General features: G+C 44.9%; 1 protein-coding gene and 1 pseudogene across 3 annotated transcripts in view; both read left to right on the top strand.

Moving 5' to 3' along the window:
• Window positions 1–5785: 5785 nt before the first annotated feature.
• Window positions 5786–16581, top strand: part of LOC137621617 (centromere protein L-like) — a 103016-nt gene continuing 92220 nt past the window's right edge. For 2 of the 3 annotated variants that reach the window (XM_068352055.1, XM_068352053.1), the window contains exon 1: window positions 5790–5974. The gene's annotated coding sequence lies outside the window, so the exon portion shown is untranslated. Of the gene's footprint in view, window positions 5975–16581 lie in introns of all 3 variants that reach the window. The other variant, XM_068352056.1, reaches the window with a different exon arrangement.
• LOC137622132 (5S ribosomal RNA) lies at window positions 12264–12382 on the top strand (annotated as a pseudogene).

The following is a 16581-nucleotide window of genomic DNA, read 5'->3' as shown; positions in this document are numbered from 1 at the left end:
TTTCTGAACTTACTCCACTACTAAAAAAAACTTTCCGCAGGGACCCTAGGGAGTAAAGGGTTGGACAACCCCACCTGCAACCTTTCCCTATTATTCAAAGGCCTCACATCCCACTTTTCTAACTACCACTATTCCTGACATGATGGCCCTCTCTGACTACCACCATATTCCTTACCCTGTTCACAACTATCTCGACTACTAAAAACTTTTCAAATTTCCTTTTTAAATGATCAACCTACTTTACAATTTGCATGTTACCTACGGCCCGACCAAGGGAAAGGCCTGTGCCAACAAGTGTTGGCTTTAATACACTACCACCACCAGAAGAAGAAAGGCAACGTTGGATAGAACACTTTGGTGAGGTTATGGCTAGGAGATACGAAGGGAATGGTTTGATTGATATACCTGAAGCTGATGAAGATCTTGGTGTGCCCATGAATGAATTCAGTGTGTTTGAATTCGAAGCTATATTTAAAAAAATAAAGTGATGGAGAGTCCCTGGATACGATTGAATAACTACTGAGATGATACAGGCTGAAAAATGAAGTGAATCCCAGAATACTTACAAGATGTTTTGTAGAATGTAGCATGAAGAGGCAGAACCTGATGAATGGGAGTTAGTGTTGGTGAAAATGGTAAATACAAAGAGACCTGGTTGATAGCAATAATTACAGAGGCATCACACTTACGTTAGTTGTTATAAAAATATACAGTATGCTTATTCTAAAGAGGCTAGAGAGAAAGATCGATGAAAATCGGAGAGATTAACAAGCAGGATTTAGAAAAGGGAGAAGTTGTACTGACCATATTTTTTATTTTGAGACATGTTGTACAGTAATACGTGGATTATAGAAATACCCTTTTGATGGCTTTTGTGGACTATGAAAAAGCCTTTGATAGTATGTACCGGCCAGTTTTGTGGATAGTCCTGCGTTATTATGGAATTCCTCTTCAGTATGTGAATTTGATTAAGTCTGTTCATGAGCACATCACTTGCAAGGTTAGTGAGGTCCTATCAAATGAATTTCCAGTGAACAGCAGAGTAATCTAAGAGAATGTGTTCAATTGTGTTGTCACCTATGTTGTTTATCCTCCTCGTGGATTTTGTAATGCGTAGAACAGTCGTACTTGGTGGAGAAGGATTAGACTGAATTGGTAATAAGAAATTAGCAGACCTACAGTATGCTGATGATGTTGTCCTTAATAGAAGAACACCACATGATTTGCATTGCTTTCTTGCCAGAATACATGAAATATCACACGAAGTTACGCTCAAGATAAATAGACGAAAATCAGAGATGATACACTTGTCATCCAAACTTCCTTATGTAAATTGAAGAGTATTTTCTCTATAATCCCTTTCTGACATATTGACGTTACTATCAGTTTCATGAAATGGTGTATAGAAAGTAAAATTCAATACTGGATACTATAGAAAATAATTGAAACTACTGGATCTCACCATTAATATATCATCAGCTCTACCAACAAGTTATAATATTCTGACTAAATTTGAAAACTTTAATCTGCAAAGAGGATGATTACCAGAACACCCGTATAGAGTGCAGCACAGTCAATATTGATTGTGCAAACAGCGGCAAGGGGAGGAGATTTTGGAAATACTAGACATATCTATCTGGTTTTGAAACTGTACTACTTTTTACATATGTTTTTGCTTCAATCTTGTTTTTGGTCTTCTGTTCATTCTATCAATCAACTTGTTTGATCTTCTCGGTGCTAACAAGTAAAAGCACAGAACATTTCTCTACAGCTAACGATGTAGGTGTTTTTGGAGAGCCTATAGATCTACCTGTTGAGTCATTAGCAACCATTTCCTGGCACTCTGAGTCTGTGGTCTTAGCTTGGGTAGAGAGAGAGAGAGAGAGAGAGAGAGAGAGAGAGAGAGAGAGTTTGGACACTGATCATCTGTATAGAGTTCAGTCTATAGGGCGCTGTCACTCAATGCCCCTTGCTTCTGCAATTCGTGAGAGACCTTTAAACCTTTAAGCAACATAAGACCAAGGGCGAATATGTAATGTTGTTCTTTCTATTAGGGAAAAGTAGAGATACTGCAGAAACTAGCAAATGAAAACTCAACAGGTATTCAGACTTTCCCCAGTATGGCAACTAATGCACGTCGAAATAATGGTCAAATGAGTGTGACACGGTGACACATACAAAACTACCCCTGTGAAGACGGGGAAACTAAATTTTCAAGGAAAGAAATACTAAATAAAGATTGTGCCTAGAGTGCCATACGAATTTAATGAAGATGACTCTTATTTGTTACGATTGTGGTAGAGATAGATAGAAATTGTAGAAAATTAATAGAAATTGGCAAATGAAAACACCATCTTTAGTTTTGATATACAAAATAAATTGATTTACGTATAAATAAAAATATGATGAATGGAATAATGGAAAGGTCCTTGATAAAACAGAGGGAATAAACAAATTTAATCATTATTGAAGGTAACAAATTATTAAATTCTATCAAGTGGCCAAAGTATTAACAGATGAAAAAGGTTGACGTTCGTAACATTCGAGTATCGTGTATAACCCAGGCGAAAAGAAATTACCAGATTATTCAAGTTACAAGTTAAATAAATACAAAATAAAAATAATAAATAATATAAGGATTTTATACCATTGTTGAAAAATTGTAAATACAAAAGATAAAAAAGAAAATCGTGGTAAAAACGAAATGTTCCAGATAACGAACATAAGCATTTGGTGTGATCAAAAAGTTCTATCCGCAGCAGAATCCAGATCATTCCAGAAGTACATAGAAGAACAATAAAAATGCAATGGTAAACTGGTAGCGGAGGGAAATCATTGGAGCGCAAAGACCTGTTAATAATATATGAAATAAACCCTATAAGAAGATATTATAAACAATCCAGTAAGCAAAACAGATCGAACAGAACTATAAATGGAAGGAGTTAGAGTAGTATATAAGATAACCGTCACAGTATGGAAACCTTGAACAGGTTCACATTATGTGACGTATAGTCCAATAGCTCCCGTCTCGATTTATTAGAGGCATTCTGAACGAACCATCGGACCAGAAAAGTCTGGAATGCTGATAGTTGAAAGCAAGAAGGAAGATAAGCATACGAATGTGTTAGAAATGGATAAATAAGAATAGTAACATAATGTAAATGTTTGGGTGTGAATGGTACAAAGCAAAAGGGAGATAATAAAGTGAGCATACCTGAAAAGGAAAGAATATACGAAGCATGAAATAATATGAAAACGTGGGAATAATAATCCCAATTATATTAAAGTAGAAACGTGGAGAGAGAGAGAGAGAGAGAGAGAGAGAGAGAGAGAGAGTAAAATTAATGAAAAGGAAGTATAGAAAAAAGAATATAATTGCAGTGTTGATGAGAGAGAGAGAGAGAGAGAGAGAGAGAGAGAATTATACTAAGCCAACTTAATTTTCCACAGAGAGAGAGAGAGAGAGAGAGGAGAGAGAGAGAGAGAGATATGAAGGAGCTGGAAGTATTTGATATAATATAATAAAGGGAATGCTAGAACAACCGCTAAAAACATCACAATTGGAAAGGAGAGCAGAAATAGATTATGCTATTCTCCAACACATCAAATACAGAAGAAAGGGTAGTGAAAGAGATTATAAAGGATAGAATAAAAATACCCTATAAAGAATACAGGAGGGAAAGTGTGTAATTAGAAATATGTAGATAAATCGAAATGAAGTTGGGAGAAGTGAAAAATTTATTCAAAAGGAAAACTTAACATGAAGACCAATGATAAGATAAGCAAGTAAATAGAAATGAATGAAAGTTAGCTATAAAACGGAAGGAGGTTGTTATTATTATTATTATTATTATTATTATTATTATTATTATTATTATTATTATTATTATTATTGGGAAAGAAAGACGCTACAAACACAGGGGCACATCAACTGTAGATTCCAGAGTTTTCAAATATGCTGCCCCAATTAAACAAGAAGAAACTGAAGACTTTCTTATTCACAAAGAGTTATGATACCGTGGAATTGACAACCGACGTGTTTACGCAATATATTACTCTAAATGTAGCAATGATTGTAATACAGATTATGAAATACTAGGAAACGAGAGTCAATGACATAGGCTTCTACTAAAAGCAACCTGGCTGAGCAATAAAACTGAAATGAATCAAAAAGGAATCAATAGGAAAATGATAGAATTAGACATAGGGATTATTTTCATTAAACAATGAGAAAATGTGAACGAAAAGGACGATTATACATGAAATATTTGGAATGTTTTGTCATAAGGATGGGTTTAAGAAAAGCAAAGAATAAGATAATGGTGCTTTGAGAAAAAGAGTGAGGGATGGGAAGGGTTGAAAATCTCTCTCTCTCTCTCTCTCTCTCTCTCTCTCTCTCTCTCTCTAAATATTTAACCGCAATTTCAAGTTTATTACAGACAGGACTATAGTGTAGATGGTAAAATAAATAAAAGAAGAAATGCAATTTAAATAAACATATATTGTAGACTGAAGTTGAACGGATAACAGTAACTTTAAAAAGTTGAAATAAATACCGATACTGTAACACATTTAAGTGACAATGGCTCATCTCAATGGATGAGGAACATCAAAATGCTGTAGGTGTAACTAGTGAAAACGTCACTGACTCCTATTTCATTGGTTCTGAGTTCGAGTTTATAGGTCTACTTACAATGACTATTTTGATGTTGTTACTGTTCTTCAAATATTTAATCTTAATTGTTTATTACGTCTCTTGTAGTTTATTTATTCCTTTCCTCGCTGGGCTATTTTTTTTCCGTTGGAGCTTTTCCTCACTTGGCTATTTTCCCTATTGAAGATATTTAGCTTATAGCAACCTGCTTTTCCATCTACGGTTATAGCTTAGCTAATAATAATAATAATAATAATAATAATAATAATAATAATAATAATAATAATAATAATAATAATAATAATAATAATAATAATAATAATAATGACCGACCCTTCTTGGTTCTAGCGTAGACAGAAAGGGCTGTAGGCCTACAGGTAGACTACTGATCTCATATGTAGCCTAAGCCTATAAGGCATTCCTCTGTCCCAGACTGTTCAGTATGTCGACTTTAGTCTTTAAAATATTCAAATACGTAGATATATAAGAATAGGTTAATCATATCCACACGTGAAGGTGTTCATGATATGAAACGAAAAATGATTTAAAAGTATGATTAATGATTTAATTGATAACAGAGTAGCCTTCTAGAAGAACTTTATTTTTTTTTTACTTAGGTCTTGCTTGAACGGGGTTTGTCGTTGTTGAAAAGAAATGAAGTAACAAAAGATTTAAAAAAAAATACTTTCGATTTTGAGAAGTTAGTTACAGGTGAAATAAAAAATAAATAAGGAGAGATAATAGGCCCACACAATGAACGAATATGAAAGGTGAATATGAAGTCGTAAAATGTTAAATTCTGTTATTAACACGCATTTATTTTTTTTTCATGATCTCATAATTTACTTAAATTTTATTTCAACTCTAGCTATAGAAATTTAGACTGTGGGATTCAAACGCTATGAAGTGCCGTAGGCGTATGCATATGCCATTAACTCATTTAACTAAAGAATTAAAAACTGAAAATAATATAATTCTTGTATGTAAGAGATTACTGAAATAAGAAACAAATGCGTTTTTTATTATGAAAAGAGTAAACCAGGTATAACACTTTAGATATATACCTGATAATGTGTACATAGTATAAAAAAAACAATTTTTTTGGTTCGATCTCAAACGCAGTTTCAAGTAACCAATCAGCGTTTTGTTTATGGATCCTCTCGACCAATCACAGACCGAGTTCTCAGCATCAAAACATTGGCTGTATTTTAAACTGATACGCGAAAGGACTGTTTCGCTCTCGATTTTAGATTTTACTATGAATGTCTAGTAATTACTGTTTACCCTAGCGAAGTAGCTCAAGACACATGTATTATAACGGTAAGTAGCTTGATATCACGTACCCTGGCTGCTGGGTAGGTTAGGTTATAGCACGTAATGTGTACGGTTTGTTTACATTGACTGCAGTAGGCGCACGGTAGGCATTTCCTAATTTCCTCTTTCCGTCTAAAACATTAAAATTAAACGTTCATAGTCCCTAATATAGCTTAGGTAAACTGGAAAATCGAATATGACCTTAAAAATAGGCTTGGCTAATAAGACTATCCATAATAGGCTTAGGCTAGGGTGGTAAAATTTGACTAGGGCTCGGCTCAATGTGGGGGACCTTTGTAAATCAGCAGCCAGTTGCTCGTGCGTTGATTAAAAATGGAAAACAACTAACATAAACTTTCCTCCCTAACCTAACCTACAAGTCGTATCCTTATCTACTTACCTAACGGGGTGGGGAGCCTAACGCCCCCTTGCGACCCCCCTTACACTGCCGTATTATAAGTTAGACATAATAATACATGCAGGTGGCCGCTATCATACATACACCCGACAATGGGGTACTGCTCGAGTTGAATTGTAACTTTGATAATACTTTAGTTTTAACCAAGGGGAAAGGATTGCAACTATTTATTCAGAATGATGTATGCAGTAAGCATATTTTAAGTGGGGGCCTTTGTATATCAGCGGCCAGTTCCTCGCGCGTTCATTACAAATGGACATCAACTAACCCAAACTTCCCCCCCAACCTAACCTACAAGCCGTGTCCTTACCTACTTACCTAGCAGGGGGGGGGCTATAACGCCCCGTTACCTCCCTTACACTGCCGTATTCAAAGTTAGACATACTAATACATACAGGTGGCTGCTATCATACATACACCCCTTTAAATGTAAGTGGATTAATGAAGACTTCCAAAGGGATATGATATAGGTGAGGTTAGGTTTCGTACCTGTATCTTATAAGTAATAAGTTTTACACTACCCAAAACTGCTTAGGGTGTATGTATGATATCGGCCACCTGTATGTATGATGACGGCCGGCTAAGAATACACAGTTTAAGGGGATCGTATGTGGGTGTTATCCCCCCCGCTAGGTAAGTAGGTAAGGACACAGCTTTTAGGTAAGGTGGGGAAGTTTCAAGTCAGGTAGTGTCCTTGTGTAGAAGTTTTCCAGAAAAATGTCTTGCAAACAATTAGAAAATGGGAAGAAATTTTCCATTTTCTATGCATGTGGTAGGAACTGGCCGCTGGTATATCAAGGCTCCTACTGATTTCCAATTGTGGTCCCCCATTCTTGTTACTCTCAAAGAAAATCCTATATTCATGAAGCTATTCTTCTCCATTAAAGATTAAGTGTGTTGTGTAGTTATACTGTAATATCCCCCATTTTCAACCATTTGCACCCTATCAATGAATTATATAGAATGAATGGAAAGATTTGAACAACAGGTTATATAATTCAACGTAGTCGTGTAAAATGAGAATTTTATTCCCATTTTCTGGTTGTATGTATGATGAAGTCTATGCCCTATAGCTCCAGTATTTTCTACCCTTTCGGTAAGATTAATGCAGTCCAAAGGGGTCGCAGTGGATGTTAACACCCCTCTTGTTAGTTAAGTAAGTAAGAACACAGCTCATATTTTATTTGTTCCGTAACCGAAATACAAACCACGCTATTTACACAGGGTTTACCTTTTAGCGCAGCTGAAATGGCGAGCCATTAGAATTTAACGAGGGTGTATTACCCCCGCGCTAGTTAGCGGGGGGTAGGGGAGTGGTAGCTAGCTACCCCCCCCCCCCCCTCTCACACACAGATGAATGCTCACTTTCACTTTTGGCTCGGACTGTGACAGACGTCTCTGTCGTGGTCCTCTCTTGGCAGCCATTGTTTGTTTTGTCTTTACTTAATCGCTTACTTTTCTTTTACTCAATCTACAGTAAATGTAAACATGTTTTCATATATATTTGAGTATAGAAATCAGTAAGTTTCCTTTTCAGAGTTGTGTGTGTAGTGTTCGATATCTACGTGGAGTCCTCGGCAGTTAGGCCTCCACAGCGTAATTTTATGGGTGGCGATCGAGTTTGACTTAGGTCTTTCTCTCTCTCTCTCTCTCTCTCTCTTGAGGTCGTTCACCCTTTTACTACGTGTTACTACGCCCTTGTAGCTTCCTTTCCGTGTGGGGGGATTGCTTCGCCGTACGTTTGTCTCAATTAGTTTGTGAATCTAATTGTAGTTGTTAATTTTTCAGCTTGTAGAACGATTCCTTTCGAGGTTTTCGTTCTTTCTTTAGTGTTCATTCATTTTTAAATTACATAATTACATAGTTTCATAATTATAATTGTTATAATTCTGTTTTGGTTACAGCTCTCCTTCCGTGAGTGTAAGTGGTTGTGAGGGCACGTGCCTGTTGTGTAATTCTTGTTTCCTTCCCCTCGGGATTCCTCTTCGGAGCCTTCCCGGGTGAATGAATGTGTACTAATGATTTTTGTTTTATTTGTTTTACAGTTACCGATCTAGTTCGTTTCCGTAATATGGCAACGGTGTGAGCTGTCTTGTTGAGGCGCAGGGGATTCGGCTGTTGCTGCCTCCCCCCTTGGATTTTCGTCAGGGGCGTGTCTCCTACTGGAAGTATTCCCGTGACGAAGGACAGCTCTCCAGTTCATTTTAGAACTCTCAGGAGGCTTGCCTCCTTGGGCGGGTAACTTTCCTTCCGAGGGAAGTTTTTCCCCTTTTGGGGGGTTCTTCTCTTGCCTTTTTTTCGTGTGACTACGCTCTTGGTGCTGAGCGGTCACACCTGCAGTTTCGCTCAAGGGGCTGGGCAACTGCAGGAGCCCCTCTTCGGAGGATTGCTCCTTTTAGGTCACTGGCTGACCAGTCTCTTCTACGAAGTGTTTCTCTTTCGTTCGCGAGAGAGTACACTCATAGAGACTCCTCTTCGGAGGATTCTTCTGCTGCTGTTGCTGTTGGCCTCCTTCACCGTAAGGCCCACCGTCCACCTCGTCGTAAAGGCCTCTCATCTCCCTATAAGGGTGCTAAGAGGCGCCTTTATGAATCTCCTTTTGCAGCGTACAACTTCTTCTTGATCTTCCGCCTTGGTGCAGATGGACAGCAGTCTGATCTCGTCTTCCGACGAGCAACGGCCTTCCCGACGGACATCAGTCTCCCGGCGGACAGGCAACGGTCTTCCGATGGACATCTGTCTCCCGACGGACAACGTTCCCTTCGGGGCAAAGGGTTGCCTCCCACGGGGGTTCTTCCCTTGCGTGTCAGGGTTCCTCTGCGCGCCCTTCTGCTGTGTTCTCTCCTGCTCCTGCTCAGTGTTAGCGCACAGGTGCTCTCCTGCTCATCAGCGTTTCCTGATCGCTAGCGCTCTCGTTTCGCCAGCGCTCTCATGATGATCATCCCTGCTGTTCCTGTTGGTTCCTGTTACGCGCCGTGTGCGCCCACGTTTGCCCTCGTGATCTAGAACTTCGGTTCAGGTCTGGGTCAAGGACTCTTCTATGCGCAGGCTTCCACGCGTTGCCTTCTGCTCGTCAGCGATCATCAGCTCGCCAGCGATCACCTGCTCGCCAGCACTCACAGGCGACTTTAGTATCGCCTATTCAACAGCGTTCTACACGTCAGCGATCACCTGTCTCTCGGCGATCTCCGGATCGCCCGCATGTGTTACAGCCGGTGCGCCAACGTTCTCCAACGCTTCTGAAGGAACATCGTTCGCCAGCTACTAGCTTGCCATCGCACGATCGCCCACCTGCGCATGCTGCTTGCCATCGCGCAATCGCCCACCTGCGCATGCTGCTCGCCATTGCGCGATCGCCCACCTGCGCTTGCTGCTCGCCATCGCGCGATCGCCCACCTGCGCATGCTGCTCGCCATCGCGCGATCGCCCACCTGCGCATGCTGCTCGCCATCGCGCGATCGCCCACCTGCGCATGCTGCTCGCCATCGCACGATCGCTCACCTGCGCATGCTGCTCGTCATCACTCGCCAACGCGTCGACATGCCACAACGCTCCATCGCCAACCTGCGCGTTAGCACTCACCAGCGCAGGTGAGCGATAGCGCGATGGCGAGCAGCATGCGCAGGTGAGCGATCGCGCGATGGCGAGCAGCATGCGCAGGTTAGCGATCGCTCACCTGCGCATGCTGCTCGCCATCGCTCGCCAACGCGTCGACATGCCACAACGCGCCATTGCCAACATGCGCGTTAGCGCTCACCAGCTCACCACCGATCGCCTGTTGATCCATATCACCAGCGGTCTTCCTTGCCTACGCGGCAGCGCGTTTCCTCGCCATCGCGCTAACGCTTGCGTTCGCCGCCACGGACTCGCGCTCATTCACCTGCCCACCCTCGCGACCGCTCGCCCTTGCGCCCGCGCAACCGCTCGCCTGCGCGCCCGTGCGACCGCGCGATCGTTCGTCCGCGCGCCCACAGGCCCACGTGCCTGCACGTCAACGCTCATGCGCGTTCGCGCACACGCTCTCTAATGTTCGCCCGCGCGCGTACCAAAGGTATTCCATCGCGCGGATGGACGGTGTTCCGTCGCGCGAACCGACGGTGTTCCGTCGCGCGAACCGACGGTGTTCCGTCGCTCGAACCCACAGTGTTTCTTCGCACGAACGTCGGCTTAATTCTTGCAGTATCCATTGCTCGTCTATGGGTTATCGCTCGCCGACCACCAGCTCTCGCCCTTCCTACCACACTCGCCCTCCTTCTGCGCTCCTTCGCTCACCTTCGTTTGCGTTCCTGCGTGACCGCGCATGGGCGCTTCCACGTTTGCCCACGCGCAAATCTTTGAATTACCATCGCGCGAGCTCCAGGGCGATTGCGACCACGATTCCCATTGGGGTTTTCGCAGCATGGCCAGCCTGGCGAGTTCTTCTGGAGCGTATTTCCAGAACACGGCCTCACCCCGTAAACGCCGAGCATGGCACTTGCAAGAATAGGAAGAAACTTCAGGGAGGTCTGAGCAACACTCCTCTTTCCAGAACCTGGGTTAGCCCTTCCCCGTCATTCCCTGGAAGGATTTTTGGCGGGGGGCTTTCCGTTCGAGATTTCTTCATCGGCCAAGGGGTGACTGCTTACTCCTTCCTCTGGGGCCTTACCAGGTCCTTTCCCTCCTCGGTTACGGTCCGAGGTTTGGTTCAAGGAAGCTACAGGAAGATCATGGGTACTTTCCTCCTCTCGGGCTCAGGCACCTTGGCCTTTCGTCGTTAAGTATCTAACTTGCGGACAAGCTCGATGTTGTACCATCTGGACGCGCTGACTGAGGGCTTCCTTCGAGTGTCTCATCTGTGGAGGTAGACAACCTCAGACATCCTTCCATCCTTGAGAAGAGTTTGTTTGTGCCCAAGGACAGAGACTTAGACAGCGGCTGTGCGGAGGAAATCGACTTCCGTTTTCACTCCTCCAAGGCGCTTTCTTCCAGACTCTGCAGGGCTCCAGCGCCCTTTTCTTTCAACCACGTCGGCCTAAGTTACCGGCTACGACAACTGGGACAAGGTGTCCAATTGCAGTTTCCTCCTGTCAGGAACAGATGGCACGGGAGGCTCCCCCGGGGGGGGCATAGTCCTAAAAGGAGCGGCAGAGTTCACGAACTCTAGGATTGCAGGTTTCTCGCTGGGAGGATGCTTAAGGTTACTCATCCGGATGACAGCTTCCCGATGCCCATTCCCGCACAATCTCTGTGATCAGCCAAGGATATCGCGCCCGCCGTCTCTGTCAGCGAATTTAGTGTCTCTGAACCTCTATGCCATAGCGTCGGCAAGAGTTGCCCGGTTGGGCAGAATGATCCATACCTTAGGCGAAGGTCCTCCATAGGCTTCACCCCCGGCCTCTTCAGTTGATCCTTTCTTGTAAGGAAGGATCTGAGAGGGGAGTTCCGTAGTCGACCTCTCAGCCCTGATCAAGTTTGTCAAACAAACTTTGGCCAGCGTAGAACAGCAGAATCAATCAGACTGGTAACGAGGCGACAGGACCCCTGGATCGGAAGGAGGGGTACTTTCAGTTTCCATTCCATCCATCTTCCAGGGAGCTCGTTGAATTCAGCCTAGACTGCAAGTATTCCTGCTTATGATGCAGTGTGGCTATCCCGCCGTGGCGTAGCAGGTTTTCTTCCCCAGAGAACTCTCCCTGCTTTCCTCATGGCCGCTCAGGTGCAGGCTTCCGCCTCCTCTGCTTTTTGGAGGGCTGGTCAACTCCGGTAGGCTCGGGTTCGACCTTCTTCAGCGCCGGGACAAGCTTCCAGATGCTTACCATGAGTGTGGGTTCATGGTATTTTGCTTGGAGCCTTTTCTTCTTCTGCCTCAACATCTGGAGTATCTGGCCATGATATTGAGTCAACGGCCTTACCACGTTGGAAACCCCGCTTCTCGTCCGTCCAGCGAGGTTAAGCAACGTCGGTTCTGGTCGGTACTTGGATGGGTGACCACCTGGGGACGCCAGATTCTGTTGCCACATCCTCCGAGCCTTCCTTTCAGTTGACTGTGGCAAGACTGAGGAGAGTCGCAGTACCTGTTCTCAGTCAAGCAGAGCTTTCAGCCCTACCTTGGAACGTTTCCTAGTTCTCCTTTCCTCATTGACCCGTCTATAGTCCGAACGGTCGCCTCAGGATAAGTTCCATGTGGGGCGGTCCAAGTTCCGGTGGTTTCAGGCAACGTTTTACCGGACTTCCTGGCCCCTATGGGACCAGCGGAACTATTAGACCTGCAATGGGTGTTGACCTATGGAACCTCTTGATGATAGTGGATATTCTCGTCCTTTCCCCACATTCTTGATGCTGTTCCCGGACTCGTCAAAGGAAAGGGGGGTGGGGTGTCATGTCCCGGTCCAGGCCTATGGTCAAGACCTGAAGGATACCTCTCCATCATTCAGGCAGGCTTAGGTGCCGTAGTCTGGCCCCTCTACAGATCCTACAGCTCCTGCCGAGTCGCCCCGTGCGCGTCGACTTCATGATTCTGGCGTGTTCTAACCAGCAGGGGACGCATTTTCACACCTTCACATCTTGCAGTAGAGATACCGGGATGATTGAGATTCTCTCAATACCACCATCGGCTCTCTCATTCCAGGCAGAGGAATGTTCTCTCCGACTATCCGAGCAGAGCCTCGTAGAGAGAGTGTACCTGGGGGTCTTTGACCTTGAGTAACCAGCAAGTCCTGGTCTGGGGGACCTGATTGTGACAGCTTGGAACCTCAAGCTTCCGCTGTTCTTCCCCCCAGTCTCAGACCCCGAGACTCTGGCAAGATGCATTCTGGTGATGGTGGGACAACTTTGACGCCTGCGTCTTCCCTCCTTTTTGTCTGTGGACAATGGGTCTCAACAAGACCAGGTTGTCTGTCAACCTTTCAATGGGAGACCTCCACTGGGACTATGCGCAGAACGGTTTCTGGACCCTTTGCTTCCCCTGACGGAACTCCCGGGAGAGCTTCTACCACGGCGCAGACTACTCAAACAACCACACTGCGACATCTCTCCCGAACCGGGGCGTCGCTTCGGTTTCATACCTGGAGACACTATGCCTCCTCCTCAAGAAGAGACAACCTGTTACAGTCGCGGTAAGGAAGTCGCGTCATCTGCGATGGTCATCCGCAGGGGTCTTCCAGGCAAAGTGAAGAGTCTTCGGTGGTTGGTGCCGTGGGAGATATACCTCTTCCCTTGAGGCCTCTTCGCCAGCAATAACGGTCTTATTGCCTTTTGGCGGGAGGAAACTCCTTTCCGCTCTCGGCAATGAAGCCTGTCGCTCAGCCTTTCCCTGACCTTCAGGCTTAAAGGAATAACTTTTTCCTGCCCACTGGATCTTTCCTCGCTCATGCGAAGCTACGATCGTCCCTGCCCTAGTCGGAGGAAGACCTCCAATTTGGAGCATGGGTCAGACTTTTAGTCCTTTAAGAGATCTTCTCAGGACCCTTTACGACAGGCCTCGGATTGTATTCCGCCTTGGGTCTCCTGCTCACTCTGGCCACGGCCACTGTGTAAGCAATCTTCTTGGTCTCGTACGACTCAGCCCTTTCTAAGGAAGAGGGGAAGGTAACATTCAGGTTCGCTCCTGAGTTGTTGGCTAGACTTAGAATCTGGGGGTCCCGGCCCTTTGGTCCAATTCCTTCAAGATTTCGAGTCTCCATTCTGTATCTGATGTCCCAAGACCTTCTCTTTCTTGCCAGTAAAGGAATCGAGAGGTTAGCTTTGGGAACAGCTGCAGTTTGTCCTCAATTGCAGCTGATTTGGGAACACAAGGAGGACACGGGGGACTCAAGGACATTCATCTCGACCTGTCTCCAGACCCTCCCCCGTCACGTCGCCCTACAGCACGATGTTGGATACATCGCAACGTCCCTCGCCTTCGAGTAATACTACTCTGTGACGCAGGTGCTACAAGCTGGAGTCTGGAAGCGTCTAATGACCTTCGCAGCCAGCTTCCTGCAGGGCGTGACCCACAGGAGTCTCGATACGTTTTCTATCTCTCTATGGTGGCTACACAACAGCTGGTCTAACCTCAGGCTCCTTTTTAAACAGGTAGCAGAAGGTTGAGGGCATTGTTATCAGGTTTTAGTCTGCATGAACGAAAGAAGTATGTCTGGCCCTTATTTCTTTCTTCATCATCCCCTCTACGGGGAAGCAGCATCCTGGTCTCTGCATAGCTGACCTCGAACCTCTGCATGTAAACCATGCTTCCTTGTGTTCCGAGTATTGAGTCAATACTGTCGCGTCCCCCATACCCTAACGAGGTGGTATTGGGAACGTCCTAACCCAGAGTTCCTTCTGGAACTTCAGGTCAACTGCCTAGGACGGGTCACACTTCTTCCTTCACACACAAGCTTATGTAGGCCACACGGTTCCTTGCGGAGCAAGGAACTTGTGAGGTGCAGGGACTCCTTTTCTCGAGTGCGACTCACTCGGATTCTGAGTCCCCGGGTAAAGCCAAAGCCAGTATGGCTGGGGACTTTCCACCCTACCTAATGGGTAAGTCACCCAATGTAAATAACGTGGTTTGTATTTCGGTTACGGAACAAATGACAAATTCAAAGATAATTTGTATTTTTCCTAACCATACAAACCTTAGCTATTTACACATATTTGCCCGCCAGCCCTGTCCCCCAAGACAAGTCCTACCTCTAAGTGAAAGTGAGGCAGCTCACCAGTGTGAGGGGGGGGGGGAAGGGTAGCTAGCTACCACCCCCCTACCCCCCCGCTAACTAGCGCGGGGGTAATACACCCTCGTTAAATTCTAATGGCTCGCCATTTCAGCTGTGCTAAAAGGTAAACCCAATGTAAATAGCTAAGGTTTGTATGGTTAGGAAAAATACAAATTATCTTCGAATTCGTCATGTTAGGTGGTGTTCTATGCATGCGGGAGGTCTTGACCGGCCTTGTACAAAGGCTCCTCATTTACTATGCTGTCCTACCTGCCGTGTGTATTGATAGGACTCTTGCTGGTTTCGATATAAGAAACAAAGAGAGTCCAACTTGAGGATGTCATGTGTTAATGGGGAGTGGGTTCGCATGTTCGATTTTACACTTCTCATATGGCCCTTCAAAGTCCCTCATAATGCCTTTTTTTAATAATTAACGTAACAAAGTTTGGGTATGAAACTTACCTTTTGTTTTTTGAGAAGACAACTGTTCACAATTTCTCGAAAAATTTACAAAATTACCCACTCATGGATATGCTACCTTCTTCATGGTTGGAAAGCAAAGATAGAGGTTCACTGCACTTGGAATGATGATTCCCTCACTCACGTTGGATTTTAAATGATTTTTGTTCCATAACTTTAATACAAACTACTATTTATAGGGGTATTACTTTCGGCGAAGCTAGAAGGACGAGCCATTAAAATTTAGAAAGGGTTAACTATCCATCTCGCTAGTTAGCGTGGGGTAGGGGGTTAGGTACCCACCCCTCTCACTCACACACCTGTGACTGTGCCCCACTTCACTATTGGCTTGGAAGGATAGCGGTTGTTGCTGCTCTTGCTCCTTCGCCTTTGGTGAAAGGACGCCTCCTTGGCTCTTCAGCTTCGTAACTGCAGCTCTTCTCTTTAGAGGAGCCTTCTCATCCTGATTCTACTGGTTGCCAACCTTCGCCTGTTTCTCCGGTCTCGCCTGCTCTTTCTCGAACCCTTGTTCGTGATGCACCATCGAAGTTTCGTTCACGAGCCCCTCCGTAGGGATGTTCGCCCTTCCAAAGGGCACATCCCGTCTCCGGATCATCGTTCCGCTGTTTGTCGACCAGCTGCTCGCCAATCCCCAACCTTCTGCAGCTCCCCGAATGCCAATCGTCAGCTCACCGATTGCCATTCGTCAGTTTGCAGATCGCCGATTACTAGCTTGTCCTTCTCCGATTGTCGCCCTCCAGTCTCGCCGATCACTGATCTCCAACTCACCGATAGTAATCATCAGCCTACCGATCGCTGATTTCCTGCCAATCCCTGGTCGTCAACTCGCCAGTTGCTAGCTCACCATTCACCAATCGCTAGCTCGCCGATCGCCGATTTCTAGCTCGTCTTTCTCGACAACATCGACCCCCAGTCTCGCTGATCGCTGATCGCTGATCCCTGGCCGATAGCCAATTGTCAGCTGCTGATCACTAGCTCGCCAATTGCTGATCCCTAGCTCACCAATTGCTGATCCCCAATAGTCAGCTCGCCGATCACCGTTT

This window comes from Palaemon carinicauda, chromosome 28 (genome assembly GCF_036898095.1).
Source record: "Palaemon carinicauda isolate YSFRI2023 chromosome 28, ASM3689809v2, whole genome shotgun sequence".
Lineage (NCBI taxonomy): Eukaryota > Metazoa > Arthropoda > Malacostraca > Decapoda > Palaemonidae > Palaemon > Palaemon carinicauda.
This window is presented reverse-complemented; position numbering and strand designations above follow the sequence as displayed.